General features: G+C 45.9%; 1 long non-coding RNA gene across 1 annotated transcript; it reads right to left on the bottom strand.

The window, feature by feature from the left end:
* Window positions 1-4,239: 4,239 nt before the first annotated feature.
* Window positions 4,240-6,616, bottom strand: LOC125759544 (uncharacterized). Its single transcript, XR_007417125.1, has 2 exons — window positions 4,896-6,616; window positions 4,240-4,561 (listed from the first exon to the last, which is right to left on the bottom strand). It is a non-coding gene; the product is annotated as an uncharacterized LOC125759544 (long non-coding RNA).
* Window positions 6,617-19,363: the final 12,747 nt, after the last annotated feature.

Here is a 19,363-nt window from a genome sequence, read left to right as displayed (position 1 = left end):
CAACAGCACGCGGAGGCAACAAGGCGCGACCTAGCGCCCGTGATCACTGCTGGACAGCGCGTCTCTGTGCCTACCTGGGCGAGCTGCGCAAGGAGACCGTTGAGGTAGTTGCGCCAGTGTCGAGCGTGTTCTTCACTGTCCTGAGCGCTTGCCTCCAAGACCAGCATGATGACCAGAAGGCCACGCATCGCGCACCTGGCAGGGGCAAGGGCTCTCGGAGTCCTTGCAGATGCAGCCGTACTGGGTCTCAGCCGTAGCCTATGCGGTACGAGGATATACAGTCTTGCTGAGCTAATGATGGCGATTCTTGCTTGTTGAACCGCACATTAAGGAAGCGTAACCCACTACAGGGGATTTACCAAGAATGTAATGTGAAAAAGAAAAGAGAATCTGAAATGAAAAGTGAGTAAAAGAACCTAAACGAAAAGGAAAGAAAGATGTCCAGATTTTTACAGTGAGAGAGAGAGAGAAAGAGAGAGTCGAAGAGGAGGAGGAATGGTTTCTGCTAATGCTTTATTAAGGTCCTTCGGGGCGTGAGAAACCTTTATTCGTACAAGGATATTCGTACAAGTTGCTGTTCATCGAAGGGTGGAGCCCTTAGTTAGTCTGAAACTGCTCCACGCAACAGCTTCCTCGCGGTTGAGTAATTTGTGTGGTGGTGGGAATTACATACGGCTCTGTCTGTAATGTTGTAGCGTTTACAGCGAAGCCGCATATGGCTAGGGCGTTCGGTCTCTTAGCGAGCAAAAACGTATGTGCCGTGAAAATTGGGCAAGCCTAGCTGACCAGTGGCCCACTAAAGTATGAAAAAGGGAACACACGGGCGGCAAACACCAATTAGAATTCTGCACAATAAGTCAAGCGCATGTTGCAAGCCAGACAAGAGGACGCATGTCGCGGCATAAACACGCATGTTGCCATATTGAAAACTTTAAAGGAGCGTGCGTTAAATTCAAAAGGGACTTTTTGGACAGACATATCGGATTTAGTTGCATGTTGTGCGATCCCTCATAACAGGAAATTCTGTGTCGCCTCTGCGTCTTGTTTTAAACAGCTTCGCAGGTCATTTTACCTTCACTGACTGGAATGGCTCCTCTTCGCAATGTTTTCGCAGTAACGAAACTTAGCAGTAAACAATTATTTTGGAATAGACGATAAATAAATTGCTTGTTTTCCGAATGGCCTATTGTTCGATTATGAATAATTAACGAGGCATCTTGTGACACCCAGAAGTTCGCATAGGGCCATGCAGGCATTTCTGTTACTGCAATGCAATGAAGAAGCGCCGAAGAAAAGAATATTTTTATACGTATTGCGAATCCTAATATTTAAGATAGGTTAGAAATGTATAGGTTCGAGTTGGTGCTATAATCCACCAGAATTTGTTGAGCTGAACGGTGGTGGTTTGAAATAAAGTTTCGAAGTACTCTCTTTTTTGGTTTGTGCCTGCATGGTGGCACAGTAAAATTCATCACTTGTTAGGCTTTAATTGTTATTGCTTTGACCTAGAGAGTATGTCACCAGGTTTAGCCCTCACGCAAAGCGAATGAATAGACGCTAAAGCCGGTATGTTTATATTATTTTTTACACCAAAAGCTGTTATGAGCCGCCGGTGTCCGTAACCACTATCGCTTGAAATAAGAAAAAAGAAACGAAATAAGAAAGAAAGTTCCAGGATGAACGAGGTTCAAACCTGGGCCCTCTGCGTGGGAGCCCAGTATTCTACCCCAGAGCCATGCGGTGCTTGAAACAGCGTTGCAAAAAGACCCTATACAGGATTCATGTCGAGAAGGACACACCTAAACATATCTAAGGTAGCGTGGTAGAAGAGTAAAATAGCAACTAAGCGTCACAAAACGCGATTTCTGTAACTAGGCGTCACACAATGCGAATTGCGCAACAGGTGGGTTGTTGAATGCTTCGAACCCATTACAAAGGGCTCGGCCATAATTCTTCATCGTCATCAGCCACAGCATCAACAAAGTGCACATAGTGCCTAACAGGTGTTTAGCAGGTACCACGGTTCTCCGCAGAATGACAAAAAATTGCATAGTGGCTGCATCCCTACTTCACAAAAATTATGATGATTTATAGCGTAGTGGGCTCCTCGCAAGTGCACTTCTATTGGTTGTCAAGGAAGCCCATAAGGCTCCCATGATCCACTTCCTCAGGGTCTCAATAAAGTTAATTCTCTCTCTCTCGCTCTACATTTCTCCGGTTAAAGTGTGTTATAAAGCGTGGTGGGACAGTTAAATAACGACCGGGCGACACAATATCAATTACGTAACTAGTGGGTCGTTTAAAGCTTCCAAACCATTACAAAGAGCTCAGCCATAATTAATCATCGTCATCAACCGTCGCATCAACAAAGTGCACATAATGCCTTACAGATGGTACCTCGCTTCTCCGCAGAATAACGAATAATGTCGTGGTGGGTGCTTCCCAACTTCCCAAAAATTATGATTTGTGGCGTAGTGGGTACGTTGCTGATGTACTTGTATTAGTAGCCGCAAGAGAGTTTATGAAGGGCTCTAGAAATGCCGCTCTTCGAGCTTTCGCTGTAACTGTGCTGCGCTTTTCGCGCAGGCCTGGCGATTTTTAATCTTGAAGTAAGGAGAAGTTTTTGAATGGTAGCCTTAGTGGCGTAAGCTGTAATTGGCATTACTGATATAAATGGACCTTCAAGAGATATCCACTCGAGTGCATCAGCCATTTTGTTTAAAGGTATACCACGATCTTTCCTATACGGACATAGAAAGGCCCTAGTTGATTTTGCGCGAGTAAAATCTTAGGTTAACGTTCACATGACGAAGGCTCATTGAAAATGCTGTCGTTTAGGTGAGAAATGCAAACAGTGGCAGCCTTAGTGCAGATTCGTAGATTTTAAATATATTTCAAGTGTTAGGATTCGGAACCTGCAAGCAGGGGTTCTTGATATAAATTTATAAAACATTGTTAACCACAAATTTCAGTACGCGAAGTTCAACGGGCTTATAGCTCTAAAAGAGTGAGAAGATTAACATTGTATGCTGAACCACGAGAGAATAGGACACAACCAAACTCGTGTAGCGGTCGAAGATACATGCGATAAATCATGTCATAATATCCCTGCGTAACCCAGAACGGTGTTGGTCAAGACGGCGTATTATACCAACGGCACATGTTGCCTTATATTTAACCTGTTTAATGTGATTACGCCAGCTCAGTTTGCCATCATATATTAACACGACAGCGTTAAAGAGCTCGTTACTCAGATATTTTGGCGTAGGCCTCGGTGTCGTTGGTTGTGAGCGAAAAATCAGCGTTCTCCGTGACCGAAAAATCGAGAAAGATGCAAGTAAAATAAATAATAAAAAAATATTTGGTGCGAGCGAAATTCGAACGCAGGCCTTCTGCGTGGCATGCAGGTTTTCTACCACAGAACGACCCCATTGCCTAGCCGGAGCCGATTTCGAGTGGTACCTCATGAGCCGTGCTGCGCATGCGCGAGGATCAGTGCGGAGCCGGAATCTCACGTGCTCTCCTCCACTGCCGCTGCTGCTGGCGGAGAGCGGGAGGAGTGGCGTCGTAGCCAGGCAGACAGACTGGCGCCGGCGCGCGCGACTCGCCGCTGCCGCTCTGCGCATTCGAGAGGGGTGACGTCGTAGTCATGGCGCGCGCAGCTATTCGCCTTCGCTGTGCAGTCGCCGTGTGACAATGCGCTGGTGCCGCTTGATAGCGCCTCTGACTGGCGTTTGCAGGTGAGTAACGCCATGGAGAAGGAGAGCGTAAATGCTGCTCAACGGCGCAGAAGAGCCGAGAAGTTTATGTCATCGGGTCACGAAGTAGTTGCCTGGCAATTAGCGGTTCAGCGTACGAAGAATGAAGAAGCAACCTGACGTTGAGCAAAAATAAATATGCATGTGCCACATAATACGTATACCATGCGTGTGTCATTGGAGCAGCAGTAAGCATGACAATCAAGCTAATCCTAGATAATCTGGAAAGCTCAGAATAATCAGCTGAACCTTTGCTAACGCTACGTATATCCTGGCATAGCCGAGCTAAGCCACTGCAAAATTTTTTTTATTCCTTTATGCATGGGAATAATGACATTGCTTGAAACTGCTTCGAAAAAGTGGGCTTGGTGACACTGCTGGCAGAAGGATGCTTACGCCGATTTTCTTTGTCCAGATCGCCTGGCAGGCCTATTTCGCCGTTGGATCAACTGGCCTTGCCTTCGCGCGACCTGCACTCCGCGGCCATGCCTTCGTGCGGGCTTCCTCTGACGGTCACGCGCCGGAAGACAGGGAGCATGCGCAGACGGACTTCGTCACCGCAGCACCGCCATGGATTCATCACGAACCTGCGCCCTACTTAAGCCAGGCATATCATCGAATCAACTCCGTGACATCATCCAGTGCCGATAATTTCAAGCATAAATACCGGAGCCCGTTGGAAGATCCTTTCAGTGGGCTTGGTGACACTGCTGGCAGAAGGATGCTTACGCCGATTTTCTTTGTCCAGATCGCCTGGCAGGCCTATTTCGCCGTTGGATCAACTGGCCTTGCCTTCGCGCGACCTGCACTCCGCGGCCATGCCTTCGTGCGGGCTTCCTCTGACGGTCACGCGCCGGAAGACAGGGAGCATGCGCAGACGGATCTTCGTCACCGCAGCACCGCCATGGATTCATCACGAACCTGCGCCCTACTTAAGCCAGGCATATCATCGAATCAACTCCGTGACATCATCCAGTGCCGATAATTTCAAGCATAAATACCGGAGCCCGTTGGAAGATCCTTTCAGTGGGCTTGGTGACACTGCTGGCAGAAGGATGCTTACGCCGATTTTCTTTGTCCAGATCGCCTGGCAGGCCTATTTCGCCGTTGGATCAACTGGCCTTGCCTTCGCACGACCTGCACTCCGCGGCCATGCCTTCGTGCGGGCTTCCTCTGACGGTCACGCGCCGGAAGACAGGGAGCATGCGCAGACGGACTTCGTCACCGCAGCACCGCCATGGATTCATCACGAACCTGCGCCCTACTTAAGCCAGGCATATCATCGAATCAACTCCGTGACATCATCCAGTGCCGATAATTTCAAGCATAAATACCGGAGCCCGTTGGAAGATCCTTTCAGTGGGCTTGGTGACACTGCTGGCAGAAGGATGCTTACGCCGATTTTCTTTGTCCAGGTTGGTGACAAATACTTAGTTTCCTCTATCAAAGACGACTCACTCACGCTGACAGTGTTGCCAAGCCCACAGTGTCTGCTCGGTTTATTGTGTGACTGTTATGATGTAATACGTTTGATGCTACTAACTTCCGGAGATATAGAACTAAACCCCGGTCCCTCTTCGGACTCAGAGTCAGAGGCACATCTAAACAGTGAATTACTCAAAAAAATCTTGAAAGAACAAACAAAGACAAATAAAACTCTTGTCGCATTAACTACTAACCTGAAACAGGTAGAGTCAACAGTCGCGGACATTCAAACTCGGATTACCAATCTTGAGCAAGAGCTCGGTCGAACTGAGAAATGCGAGCAAAGATTGGAGAAGGTGGAAGAAACTTGTCAGAGTACTGACAAGATAATTCTTGAGTTAAGAGCAAAAGTCGATGATCTCGAAAATAGGAGTCGTCGTAATAACCTTTTAGTTTATGGTGTAGAAGAAAAACATGGGGAAGATTCAAAAGAACTAGAACAGAAAGTAAATGGCGATATCTTCAGAAAAATTCTGGGTGTTGAAATCAATTCCATAGAGCGAATACATCGAATCGGTCAAAGGAACGCACAGCGCCCTCGACCGGTAATTTTGAAACTCTATAACTACGCTGATAAAACTAAGGTATTGTCATCCTGTTTCAAATTAAAAGGAACCGAAATATCCATATCGGAAGACTTTTCTAAAAATATTCGCGATACTCGTGCAAAGTTGTGGCGTTCCACCCTTGAAGAAAGAAAGACCGGTTCTAAAGTTTCGCTTGTTTTCGATAAACTAAAAGTTGATGGCAAACTGTATGTGTGGGACGCACTTCGTAATTGCAGGACAGAGCTGTCTCAATCCACTGCGTCTGCGCAACCCGAAAAGTTGACTTCTCGCTTCACTCGGGCAACCGCTCGTAAACGCGATAACAAGTGACAAGCTAACAAAACGCTTCGGATTATTTCACTTAATGCACGAAGTGTCTTGAATAAGATACAGCTTCTTGAAGATATAATTTCAACTTACCAACCACACGTTTTGGTGATCACAGAAACCTGGCTGCATTCTGAAGTTCAAAATTCTGAAATAGTGCCATCATCTTACACCCTTATCCGTAGGGACAGAGGATCACGGGGAGGGGGCGTTGCAGTTGCGATTAAAAACAATGTTAAATTTACTCGCTTGGATGGTATAGATAATCACGAAAGCGTGTGGTGCAAACTGAATTTTTTTCGTAAGAATATAATTTTGGGAGGTGTCTATCGGCCTCCAAACGCACCTCCAGAATACTTAGAAGCACTCTACGATTACCTGCTACAAAATACAAATTCGCGTTCAAACATTCTTATAACTGGGGATTTCAACTTGCCCAGCATTAATTGGCCCAATCTTTCTCATGACGGCAAGGACTCTCGAAATGCTGAATCATTGTTATTAACTGCATTTACGTTTTCTTTAAACCAATTAGTTTCTGATGCCACCATGACTAATAGTTCTTCTGTACTAGACCTAGCGTTTGTAAGCAGTTCGCTCGAAGAGTGTTCGGTCGCTATCAAAGAAGGCATCTCTGATCACAAATTACTTGTTTTAGAATGTCCAATTTCAGGCTTTCGATCCACTATTAGACCTTCCGACTCATTTGTCAGAGACTACAAGCATGCGCTTGATGATGCAGTGCTTAATTACATGGAATCCTCATTTCCTTCTTTCAGCGAATTGAATGACGTCAATGAGTTGTGGTCACGTTTTAAAGCTATAATATTACACTGTGAACGTAGCTATGTGCCATTAAAAAGAAGCGTATTAACAGAGAATACCCGTGGATGAACCGTGATTTGATTCATATGAAGCGCAAGATCAAACGCTGTCGTAAACGTAGTGACAAGAAACAGCTACAAAGCCTAGTTCACATTTTCCACGAAAAAATGCATGCAGCAAGAGACCAGTTTTTTACGTCTACTCTGTCTTCCTTCATAACAGACCAACCCAAAAAATTCTGGCGTTACTTATCTAAAGATAAAAACAGCATCACAGAGATAAAAACAGCTGACGGAACTACGGATAATGCTACAGTCATTGCTCAAAGTTTCAACGCCTTTTTTCAGTCCGTATTTACGCTGACGGCCTCACATGCGCACTTGCCATCTTATACGCTCGTCAAACATATGCCTAAAGTATGTTTAAGTAAAGATGGTATTTTTAGCCTCTTGTGTAAATTAGACACAAAGAAGTCCCCGGGTCCTGATGACATATCGAACGTTTTTCTTAGTAGATATGCATCCTGGGTTTCAGAATATTTGTATAAGATATATGTAACTTCCTTAGAAACTTGTGTGATACCCGATGACTGGCGCTCTGCAAGAATAGTCCCAATTCATAAATCTGGCTCACCATTAGATATAAACAACTACAGGCCAGTTTCTCTTACATCCACAGCTTGTAAGCTACTAGAACACATAATATTTAAGGCGATTATGATACACCTGGAAGACAATAAACTGCTTCACGACAACCAACACGGATTCAGGTCTGGCCTATCAACTTCAACTCAATTAGCCGAGATCACTCATGATTTTGCAAATTCATTAAACTCTAAGGGCCAGATTGACGCAGTGTTTTTAGATTTTTCCAAAGCGTTTGATGTAGTACCACATGATGATTTAATTACGAAACTCTCAGCTATTGGTGTTGATCAGAACATTGTCCGTTGGGTTGCATGCTATTTGTCATCACGGAAACAATATGTGATGGTCAATGACGGCGTTTCTGACTCATTAGACGTATACTCAGGAGTGCCGCAAGGATCCGTGCTTGCACCATTATTGTTTTTAGTGTACATAAATGATATTTATTTCTCAGTTCAATCACCTGTGAAAATCCGACTTTTTGCGGACGATTGTGTTATTTATGCCGACATTGATCAGTATTCTGATCAAGCCAGACTTAACGATGCATTGCAATCCATCTGCGCCTGGTGTGATAAGTGGGGCTTGAAGCTCAACGCATCAAAAACGGCTTTCATCACAGTTACGAACAAACAAAACCCATTAGCATTCCAATATACCATTAATAACGCTTATGTTAAAAAGGCTACACAAGTAAAATATCTGGGTGTCACGCTTACAAGCAATTTAAATTGGGAAACTCATATAGACAACATCTGTAGCAATGCGCTAAAAAAGTTAGCGTTTTTAAAACGTAAACTGCGTCACACTTCACCTTCCGTAAAACTAACAGCTTACAGAGCACTTATCAGGCCTAGGTTAGAATATGCAGACCTGATCTGGGCCCCGTATCAAAAATACTTAATTAAAAAATAGAGAGGGTCCAAAACCTGGCTCTGAGATTCATTTATTCTAGCTACTCTCGTTTTGCAAGCGTTTCTGCCCTTCGCGAGAAGGCAAATCTGAAGACACTCGCTCATCGTAGAATAGTCTCTCGATTGAAATTCACCTATCAATTGTACCATGGTCAATTTAAAATCCCACCCAATCGTTACATAACTAACCCGCCCGTGCGCTTAGATCGTATCCATCATAATAAGACAGTTAGACAACCATTCAGTCATCTGAACGTTCATCAGTACTCATTATTCCCTCATGCTTTTTCATTATGGAATAAGTTACCTCAGGAGATCGTTAATGCGGACACAATACAATCGTTCGCCTATCTCGTCAATGACCTAGCACTTGATTTTTAACATTGTGTTCCTCATAAGTGCTGAGATTTTTTGTATTTATGTATGAATGCCATTATTGCTATGTATTAATTATATTTTTCCCTGATGTTGAGAATGTTCTGAATTTCGTATCTTGTATTGTATTTTCATTGTGTTTTTTTATTCTGATTTTGTCACTGACATTTGTTACCCACTCCTGCTTGGGCCCGAACAGGGCCTGCAGTATTTGTAAATAAAAATAAATAAATAAATAAATAAAAAAGAGAAATATGAATGTCACGCAATGAGAAGAGTCTCCTCAACGCATGTAATATTGCGTGGCAGAAGCGTAGAATGACGCCAGGCGTCCATGCATGTGAACTGCGCAACGAGTGGGTGTCCTAAAGACTTACCCATTACAAAGCGCTCGGACATATTTAATCATCATAAGCAGCAAAAGCATCAACAAAGTCAGCAGCTGCGTAGGTTTACGTGGTTACCTTACGGAGGCGTACTGGGCACTTCGCTGATTCGCAAAAGAAAGATTTATGGCGTAGTGGGTACAGCGCAACTGTACATGCAGTAGGCATTCTAGGATAGTTTGAAACGGCCAACGTATACGCGCACAGACATTCGTTTGCTTGCGACGCGGTTGAGGTATGCACCGAGAACCGAAGCCAGCCTAGCGATTGCGAAGGCGATGCGCACGGGGCATCATTTCGCTGTCGCGTTGTACTCTTGAAGGCAAAGCTCAAGCGTCCTCAAAGTTTTTACACCTAAATATTTAATACAGTCAAGATGAACCATTCTTTCCCGACGGTATTGAACAGTTATTATGCGATGCCACAAAGAGTGCGGGCCAGTATGACGTACAAGCATTTTTGCTTTTCTCAGAAGGAATGGCGTGGCTCTGTGAAAATGTCTGCTTTTCTCTTTTCTTCACAGCAGAGCTATTATGCCTTCCTTTTTCCAGTCCGCGATGTAGACAAGAAATTATCATCATAATGCCGGCGCGTTCACGTCAAGCCAAGTTAAGCATAACAGTACCTAGTTAAGCCAAGTTAATCATAGCCAGGCCCAATTAAGCCCAGTTGAGCATGGTAACACCTAATTAGCTAAGCATATTTAAGATAATTAAGTCGAAGCCTTATTAATCTTAATTAACTCATGTTGAGATTCCTGTGTGCGCATTTGTGCCGAGCTCGGCAAGGTAACAGAGCTAAGCCTAGTTAAGACTACTTAAGACTGAGCCCAGTTACTGCTAATTAGACTAATGAGCTCATTAAGCCTGGGTTGACTTGGAATGAAGCTAATCGACACCAAGCCACGTATATGCAATTCAGGCCGTGTAAGCTAATTAGCCGAATTAAGCGAACTAAGGCAATTGCCCTACTTGGTGCTGCGACTGCCAAGCGATTTCCTGTCTAGTTGTTATTTAACTCTTCTGCTACGTTATATTATATAGCTTAGCGCGATATAATATAATATTGCCCTACTTGGTGCTGCGACTGCCAAGCGATTCCCTGTCTAGTTGTTATTTAACTCTTCTGCTACGTTATATTATACAGCTTAGCGCGATATAATATAATATTGCCCTACTTGGTGCTGCGACTGCCAAGCGATTCCCTGTCTAGTTGTTATTTAACTCTTCTGCTACGTTATATTATATAGCTTAGCGCGATATAATATAATATTGCCCTACTTGGTGCTGCGACTGCCAAGCGATTCCCTGTCTAGTTGTTATTTAACTCTTCTGCTACGTTATATTATATAGCTTAGCGCGATATAATATAATATTGCCCTACTTGGTGCTGCGACTGCCAAGCGATTCCCTGTCTAGTTGTTATTTAACTCTTCTGCTACGTTATATTATATAGCTTAGCGCGATATAATATAATATTGCCCTACTTGGTGCTGCGACTGCCAAGCGATTCCCTGTCTAGTTGTTATTTAACTCTTCTGCTACGTTATATTATATAGCTTAGCGCGATATAATATAATATTGCCCTACTTGGTGCTGCGACTGCCAAGCGATTCCCTGTCTAGTTGTTATTTACTGCTACGTTATATTATATAGCTTAGCGCGATATAATATTGCCCTACTTGGTGCTGCGACTGCCAAGCGATTCCCTGTCTAGTTGTTATTTAACTCTTCTGCTACGTTATATTATATAGCTTAGCGCGATTCCTTGCCCGACATGACTCATGCATAGGGTGTTTTTGCAAATGAGTTTCAAGCACCAGCGTGGCTCTGTGGTGGAACACTCGACTGCCACGCACAGGGCCCGGTTTGAAATGCAATTTGATGCTGGGTATTTCTTTCCAATTTTATTTGTTCATGTCTATTAGTTACTTTTTCGCGTCTATTGGTTTCGCCACCGATGGCAACGGCGACGTCGACGCCGCTCAACGCAGGAATGGCGCCTAAGAGCAGCGCTCTAAAAAAAATCTGAAGCGCTCGAATGGGGATTCAAACGCTTTGGCTCTTGTAGGCTTATGCCACAGGAAGGAAGAAACAAGACGGCGGAACCTGAATTCCAGTAGTATACATGTTACACAGTGACCAGGATCCTGAGGCGAAAATTTAAGCGCGAACGCACAAGACACCCACGAAGAAATGAAACGTACGACACAAGCGCTGACTAACAACTGCTTTATTCATTCATACGCCCCTGAATATATAAGCCCAATGCAACCTTACGTACATGCGCAAAGAATAGCTCTAAACCAAAACGTGTAACGAGGATGCTAGTGTATTACATGCCTGAAGACAAGGATTTACATTCAGATGGGTACAGGGAAAAAGAGGTAAAGAACGGCAGCGGCGGCCGCATTTTCGATGGAGGCGAAAATGTTTGAGGTCCGTGTACTTAGATTTAGGTGCACGTTAAAGAACCACAGGCGTTCGAAATTTCCGGCGCCCTCCTCTACGTAGTCTCTCATAATCATTTCGTGGTTTTGGGACGTTAAACCCCAACAATTATTAAAGAAGTAAAGAAGAAGTAAGAAGGAAAAAATTACACCACTTCCCGCTAAAGGGGACCATGAGGCGATGCGCAGCCGGAGCACTTGCACGATCGCGTTCCGCTGGCGTTATTTGGGCACGCTACCGACCTCGCGTCGTGGAAGGCGAAGAGGAACGCTACGCGCGTCTTGTCTTCGCTCTAGCCTGGCCGTTAATTTTCACAGGGCGAGCGGGGAACGCGGTCAGCAGGTGTGCGAGAGGGGGGCAGCGTAGGAGAGGAGAGAGAGGGGGAGGGGATGCGCATGCGCTTGTGCTCATCGCGGCGTTGCGCATGAGAGAATTTCGGCATGTCTAGCCTGCGTTTCAGAGGAAGAGTGGAAAGGGGGAGGGGTGAGGGGATGTGAAGAGGAAAGGGGAGAGGGAAGGTGGACAGGGGGAATGGGAGAGGGGATGTGGAGAGGGGGAGGGGAGAGGGTGAGTGGCAGAGGGTATGCGCATGCGCAGTAAGGGTGGTCACGCCGCACACCACCACCTCCACCACCGGATTGAACTCCGCCATAAGATACTTCGCATCTAAAAGAAGTGCGTTCGCGATACATTTTTAGCCTTAGGAATATGTACCAACTAGACCCAAATGAAGCTTTATTTTAGTGACCGCAATCGACGCGAGCCGTGGCTTCACGTGCCACTGCCAAGCGCCGTCTTTATTTGCTTCTTTTGAGGTCGTGCGCTCTCCGGTTTTGTTCGCCGCCAAAACGAGGGTGCTGCAGGGTCTTGAGAAAACGCGAGCGCAAGAGTCCGAGAGTGACTTGAGTTCTGCGCGTGCCTCCTGGAGGCTCTCAAATTTCTTGGGTTCCCAATTTTAAAGTGTTCCCAATTTAAAAGTGTCTCTAGTGTCTAGTGGACGACGGTCGGGACGACAGCAGCCGAAATAGCGGAGCAAGCTGTGATTGCGTTGGCCTTGCTGGACAACAAGAGGTCCACGATTTACAGCGACTCGAGATCGGCGATCAGAGCATTTGCCAAGGGCACCATCTAGGAACCGGCCTTGCGGGTCCTGCGGGACAAGAACATCGAGCCACACACACTTGTCTGGTTCCCAGCTCACATGGGACAGATCGAGGGAGCCCCGCCCAATCTCAATGAGTCGGCCCACATAGCTGCGCGAGGACTAGTAGACCGCGTAGCTACCGGAAGGGCGCGCTGAGGTTTTGGAGAATCGGGACCCGCCCACCTCGTATAACGAAATTACCAAATATTTTTACCTGGGGCGGAGACAGTACCCTCCACCACACAGAAAATTAAGCAGACCACAGGCTCTGACACTCAGGCTACTTGAAGTCGGGGCGTACCCTAACCCCGCGCTATTGCACAAGATCTATCCTGAAATACAGCCAACTAATGCATGCTCATTATGCGCAGATATCGCTAATCTCGAACATATGCTCTGGCGGTGCCCCGCGTTACACGGCGGCGAAGTCATCACGCCGTCAAAATGGGAAGAAGGGCGTGTCCAGATAAGATCGAACACGAGGTCCCGGTCACCATTCCCGATTGTGATGAAATTTACTGTAGGCCTAGGCATTACACCCAGAACAATGGTTTCGCAGTTAGTTTTGCGAAGAAAAATTTTGTTCGCCTGAAAAAAAAATATACAAATTTTGGCCGCAAAAAACGCTTTTCCGCCAATTTCGCGATTTCTGAATTTTGAGCGCACCTAGGGAAAAAACCGTGCACTCCTTCGTCACAATATTTATTCCCCTTAAAGAACAAGTAAAATACAATATTATTAGTCTATTATTTCCCTTGCTTGTCGAAGCACTTCTGAAGAAAAAAATCACGAACTTGGCAAATCGCACAAAATACCTGTATTTCAGGAATTTATTACTGCAAGCAAGTTAAAGTGAGGATAATAAAAATCGGTACATATTAAGTTTGATACATTCGCTCTCGTTTAAAAAAAATTTCGTGCTTTTATCGCGCTCCGTTTTACTTGATAATTGGGCTGAAACGTAAGTGATTTACCAAGAACGCCGAACTTTGAAAATGATTTTCTCAAAAAGGCCATTTTTAATTTTTTTTAAAATCCCTCTGATTGAAGTCAAGGACGTCATCTACCAATGTGCAGAAAAAAACGTTGCATTATTTTGGTTGCTAACAAGTTATAGTGCGTCAAATGTGACCATGCCAGCCTAGTGGCCGCGTCGTTTGTTATGGGCTGAAACTCGGATATAAGTTGCTAAAAATACTTGTACGTGACATAATCACAAATCAGCATCTCCACACCAACAAATGCGCAGCCCGGTGTCATGGTTCAGCAAGCTTTGTCTTGGGATCAGCCGCTTGACAAACCCGCAGGAGCGGCCGCTCGATGCTGCGGGCACTCACATTACATGAGTGCCGCTTCGACTGCGGATGAGCTCCGCTTTCGCGTGAAAACTACGCTAAGAGGACGAATGAGATAAGGAATGCATCACTGTGAAAGTTAAAGGCCGTTAAGTGCCAACAAATGTCATAGTATGCAACAAAAGCTCTGCCGGCAATTTCCCAGTGGGCGCCTCCAGTAGTGCGCTCATGTGTTGCTTTCTCTCTTCTGGTGGCCTAAAGATAATTAGGTTCATTCTATGAGCGACATATGACACAAAAGAAAGCCAGTGACATCTAAAGAAAGCTGTCATACGTGCTTCCGATGGTTGAGCAACTCGAACTGCAGTTGTTAATTCATCTCGTGCCAGAACACTTGTGTCAGCCGACTGTGAAAAGAAGTGTGTCCAAGTCCTTTACTTCATTAAAGAACCGCTTTTACAATACTGTATTATTGTGCCTCCGCAGATAGAATATTCAACGCAAGTCGAGCGTTTATCACGATGTTATGCGGCTTCGGGCATAACAGCAGGGGAAAAAAATACATCCGTGCTGTATTGAAGGCGCTCACTGGGAAATTGCCGGCAGAGCTTTTGTTGCATACTATGACATTTGTTGGCACTTAACGGCCTTTAACTTTCACAGTGATGCATTCCTTATCTCATTCGTCCTCTTAGCGTAGTTTTCACGCGAAAGCGGAGCTCATCCGCAGTCGAAGCGGCACTCATGTAATGTGAGTGCCCGCAGCATCGAGCGGCCGCTCCTGCGGGTTTGTCAAGCGGCTGATCCCAAGACAAAGCTTGCTGAACCATGACACCGGGCTGCGCATTTGTTGGTGTGGAGATGCTGATTTGTGATTATGTCACGTACAAGTATTTTTAGCAACTTATATCCGAGTTTCAGCCCATAACAAACGACGCGGCCACTAGGCTGGCATGGTCACATTTGACGCACTATAACTTGTTAGCAACCAAAATAATGCAACGTTTTTTTCTGCACATTGGTAGATGACGTCCTTGACTTCAAACAGAGGGATTTTAAAAAAAATTAAAAATGGCCTTTTTGAGAAAATCATTTTCAAAGTTCGGCGTTTTTGGTAAATCACTTACGTTTCAGCCCAATTATCAAGTAAAACGGAGCGCGATAAAAGCACGAAAATTATTTTAAACGAGAGCGAAAGTATGAAACTTAATATGTACCGATTTTTATTATCCTCACTTTAACTTGCTGGCAGTAATAAATTCCTGAAATACAGGTATTTTGTGCGATGTGCCAAGTGCGTGATTTTTTTCTTCAAAAGTGCTTCGACAAGCAAGGGAAATAATAGGCTAATAATATTGTATTTCACTTGTTCTTTAAGGGGAATAAATATTGTGACGAAGGAGTCCACGGTTTTTTCCCTAGGTGCGCTCAAAATTCAGAAATCGCGAAATTGGCGGAAAAGCGTTTTTTGCGGCCAAAATTTGTATATTTTTTTTCAGGCGAACAAAATTTTTTTTCGCAACACTAACTGCGAAACCATTGTTCTGGGTGTAATGCCTAGGCCTACAGTAAATTTCATCACAATCGGGAATGGTGACCGGGACCTCGTGTTCGATCTTATCTGGACACACCCAGAAGCTATTACAAGCTTCGGACTCGAAGCACAACTGTGGGCATTCCAACGGGCCCGCGACGCAGCAGAGAGACTTGGTCTTTCTGTTCCGACGTGGGAGCGGCCCGCAACGTGCTAGGGCGCGTTCCGAGGGACCGAAATAAAGTTTATTCATCATCATCATCATAATCATCTAGTGTTTCGCTGGAGTTAGCATTGGTGCCTCCGACTTGTACTTTGACATACGTACAGGGCGTGCTCGACCGTGTTTGCGATATTATATCTCATGGGGGAGTTTTGTACGTCTTGTGCTTTCACCGCAAAGTTTGCGTTGAAGCCAGGGTGTCGGAACGAAATGTTTTTCGTTTCGGTTTTAGTTTCGTTTCACCGCAAAGAGTTCCGTTCCGTTTCCGTTCCGAAACGAAAAAAGAAACGTTCCGTAACGGTTCGTAACGTTTTTTTTAATGCAAAAATTTGAAGTTAAAGTACTCACATAGTAACTCACATAGATATAGTACTCATACATAGTACTCACATAGATATAGGCAAGTAACTATATCACAACTATTTGTGATATAGTTACTTGCTCTCCTCTTATTTAAGAAAGTGGGAGAGAGGTAAAACAAGTTCTTTCCACGTTCTTCAGAGGAGTGGAAGAAACTCTACCACGAATTCCTACCAACTAGCACAAACCAGTACTATACCCTTCAAAGTCACAATATTTATTTTCTCAAAAGTCAATTACGACTTTTTTTAGCGGGCTCAATACTTTGTGTCAAGGGAGTGAGCACGATCTCAAAAGCAGCACGTTAGTAAGTGCGCTCTGTGCGAGACCACTGATCTGAACAAAAAAATTCGCCAGGCCTGCGCGGAACACGCAGCACAGTCACAGCATAAGCTGGAACAGCAGCCTTTCTAGAGCCCGTTCTATACTTTCTTGGGGAAACTAATACAAGTACACATGCAAGGTACCCACTACGCCATAAATCATAATTTTTGTGTAGTAGCGAAGCACCCACTATGCCATTTTTCTTCATTCTTGTGAGAATCGTTGTACCTGCTACACATCTGTGACGTATTATGTGCACTTTGTGCTGTGGCTAATGACGATGAAGAATTTTGGCTGAGCCCTTTGTAACGGGTTGAAAGCATTCAGTGACTGACTCCTTGAGCAATTCGCATTGTATGACGCCAGGTTGCTATTTTGCTCTTCTGCCATGCTATATAACATATGTTAACACGATTCCTTGGACGTCACGACGCCTGTGTAGATTATTTTTGCGGAGAAGTTACAAGCACCAGCGTGACACTGTGGTGGGATACTCGATTGTCACGCGCAGGGCGCGGGTTAAAGTCCATTAGGATCCTAGAAATTTGTTTCTCATTTCATTTTTTTCTTATTTCACGCGATAGCGGTTACGGACACCGGCGGATGGCGCCAAAACCGGCTGTTCCGATCTCATAACAGCTTTCGCTGTAACAAACTTCGGTGCCGACCATGCCCTCTCCACGCTGGCCTGCGTGACAGGTGCGCAAAAGTCCACTTGCGTTAATATTGCTACGTACCAGTGGCATCGTGGTCCACAAGACGAAGAAAAGGACGACAATAAGATAGACTGGCGCGAGCTGTTCCTATCAGCAGCGCTGCTCGGTGAACCACTTGCAAATACATCTGTTGCTAGTCCTTCGAGTCTCTGTTTATATTCCCCGTAACATATTTGGTGGAGCGGTGCGATCCCCGTCCTCGCCACGGAACTTCGCAGCGGGCGTTCGCTCTCGGCTTTCAACATGGCCTCTCAAGACTCGAATGCACCCACTCCGGTCGTCACGCCTCCTGTCCTGCCTTCCAACCAAGCGGCCGCAACAACTTTCGTGACGCTTCCCGTCTTGAAAGACCCTGGCGTGTTCTCGGGCCTCGAGGGTTCCGACGTCGACCAATGGCTGCGCCTTTACGAACGTGTCAGCGCCAGTTACAGGTGGGACCCCCACACTCATGCCTCCGCGAATGTCATCTTTTACTTGGACGGAACCCCTCGTGTCTGGTTTGACACACACAGCTATGACATTACAAGCTGGACAGCTTCAAGGAAAGATCCGTGAGCTTTTGGAAACCCTTTTGGTCGTCGACAAGCCGCAAAGAATGAATTATCTACTCGCGCGCAAACTTCCACTGAGTCCTACATCAGTTATATTCAAAGTGTCCCTAGCACTCTGCCGCAGAGCCGACGAAAACATGTCCGAGCCAGAAAAAGTTGCGCACATCCTGAAGGGTATAGCCGACGACGCGTTTAACTTGCTGGTATTAGCAACGTTACGTCTGTTGATGCGATCATTCAAGAATGTCGCCGCCTGGAACAGGCTAAAAGCAGACGCATCTCACATCAATTCCGCGCCTTCCGATACCGCAGCGACGTCATCTTGCCTGGACTCATATCGTCCTCCAGACACTTGCGATAACTTGACACGACTCGTCCGACGTGAACTTGAAGCAGCCGCTCCTGCTACAGTGCCACCACCGCACCCTGACCACTCTCCTTCAATCCCCTTGCCCCTAATTCAAGCTGTCGTGCGACAGGAAATTGCCAGCATGGGGTATTTTGCTCCATTTCGACGCCTCCCCGTACCGACTTCCAGCAACAATTCACGACTCCACGTCCGTTCCCCCTCTGGCTCTCCATCAACATTCCGCAATCCGTCCGCATGGCGAACACATGATGACAAGCCCATTTGCTTCTCTTGTCACCGTATTGGGCATGTTTCTCGCCATTGCAGAAGTCGCTGGGTCTTACTACACAAACTTTCAGCGTTCTTCCAATGGCCGTCCCGTTTATCGTCATGCGACCAGCCCAGACCACTTTGCCCCTCAGGAACCTGTGAGTGATCCCGCTACTCCCGCTCACCATCGCCCCAACGTCGCCATGTCTCGTCTCCCCAGCCCCGCCGACCACTTTCGCCGCCTTCCCACGACGCTCCTCGACGGAAAACTAAATGTTGCAGCCCCTGGAGGTGGCGCTGCATCAATGGACTGACCGAAAATCCTCTATTGACCATACAAACGAAACAGAACCTTATCGGATGTACAAGTGGACGGTGTGCATGTGACTGCTCTTGTCGACACTGGGGCTCAACTTTCCGTCATGACCACTGATTTTCGCCGAAAGCTCAAGAAAGTCCTCACACCTGCGACGACTAAGTTCATCCGTGTTGCCGACGGGGAGCAGCATCTGTCGTTGGAATGTGCTCCGCTCATGTAAGCATCGCTGATCGCCACACAGTTGTTCTCTTCGCCGTCCTTGAAAATGCCCACATGACGTAATCCTAGGCCTCGACTTCCTGTCCGCACATTCTGCCCTCATTGACTGTTCGGCCAGTACACTCCGTCTTCACTTGCCCATAACAGACCCTGCTGCACCACGGCCGAGTCGCCTCTGCACTGCCCGATATGTTCGCCTTCCAGCCCAAACACTGACCTACGTCGAGTTCGTATCAAGACCACCAGTTCCCGACGGCGACTATGTGCTGACACCTATCACCGATGTCCTCATCAGCCGCGGCATTACATTACCGCACCACCGTTCTGTCTGTCGCAGGGAACTC

Source organism: Rhipicephalus sanguineus, chromosome 8 (genome assembly GCF_013339695.2).
Source record: "Rhipicephalus sanguineus isolate Rsan-2018 chromosome 8, BIME_Rsan_1.4, whole genome shotgun sequence".
In the NCBI taxonomy this organism is placed as follows: domain Eukaryota; kingdom Metazoa; phylum Arthropoda; class Arachnida; order Ixodida; family Ixodidae; genus Rhipicephalus; species Rhipicephalus sanguineus.
Note: the sequence above shows the minus strand (reverse complement) of the source record. Positions and strands in the feature narration are given on the sequence as shown.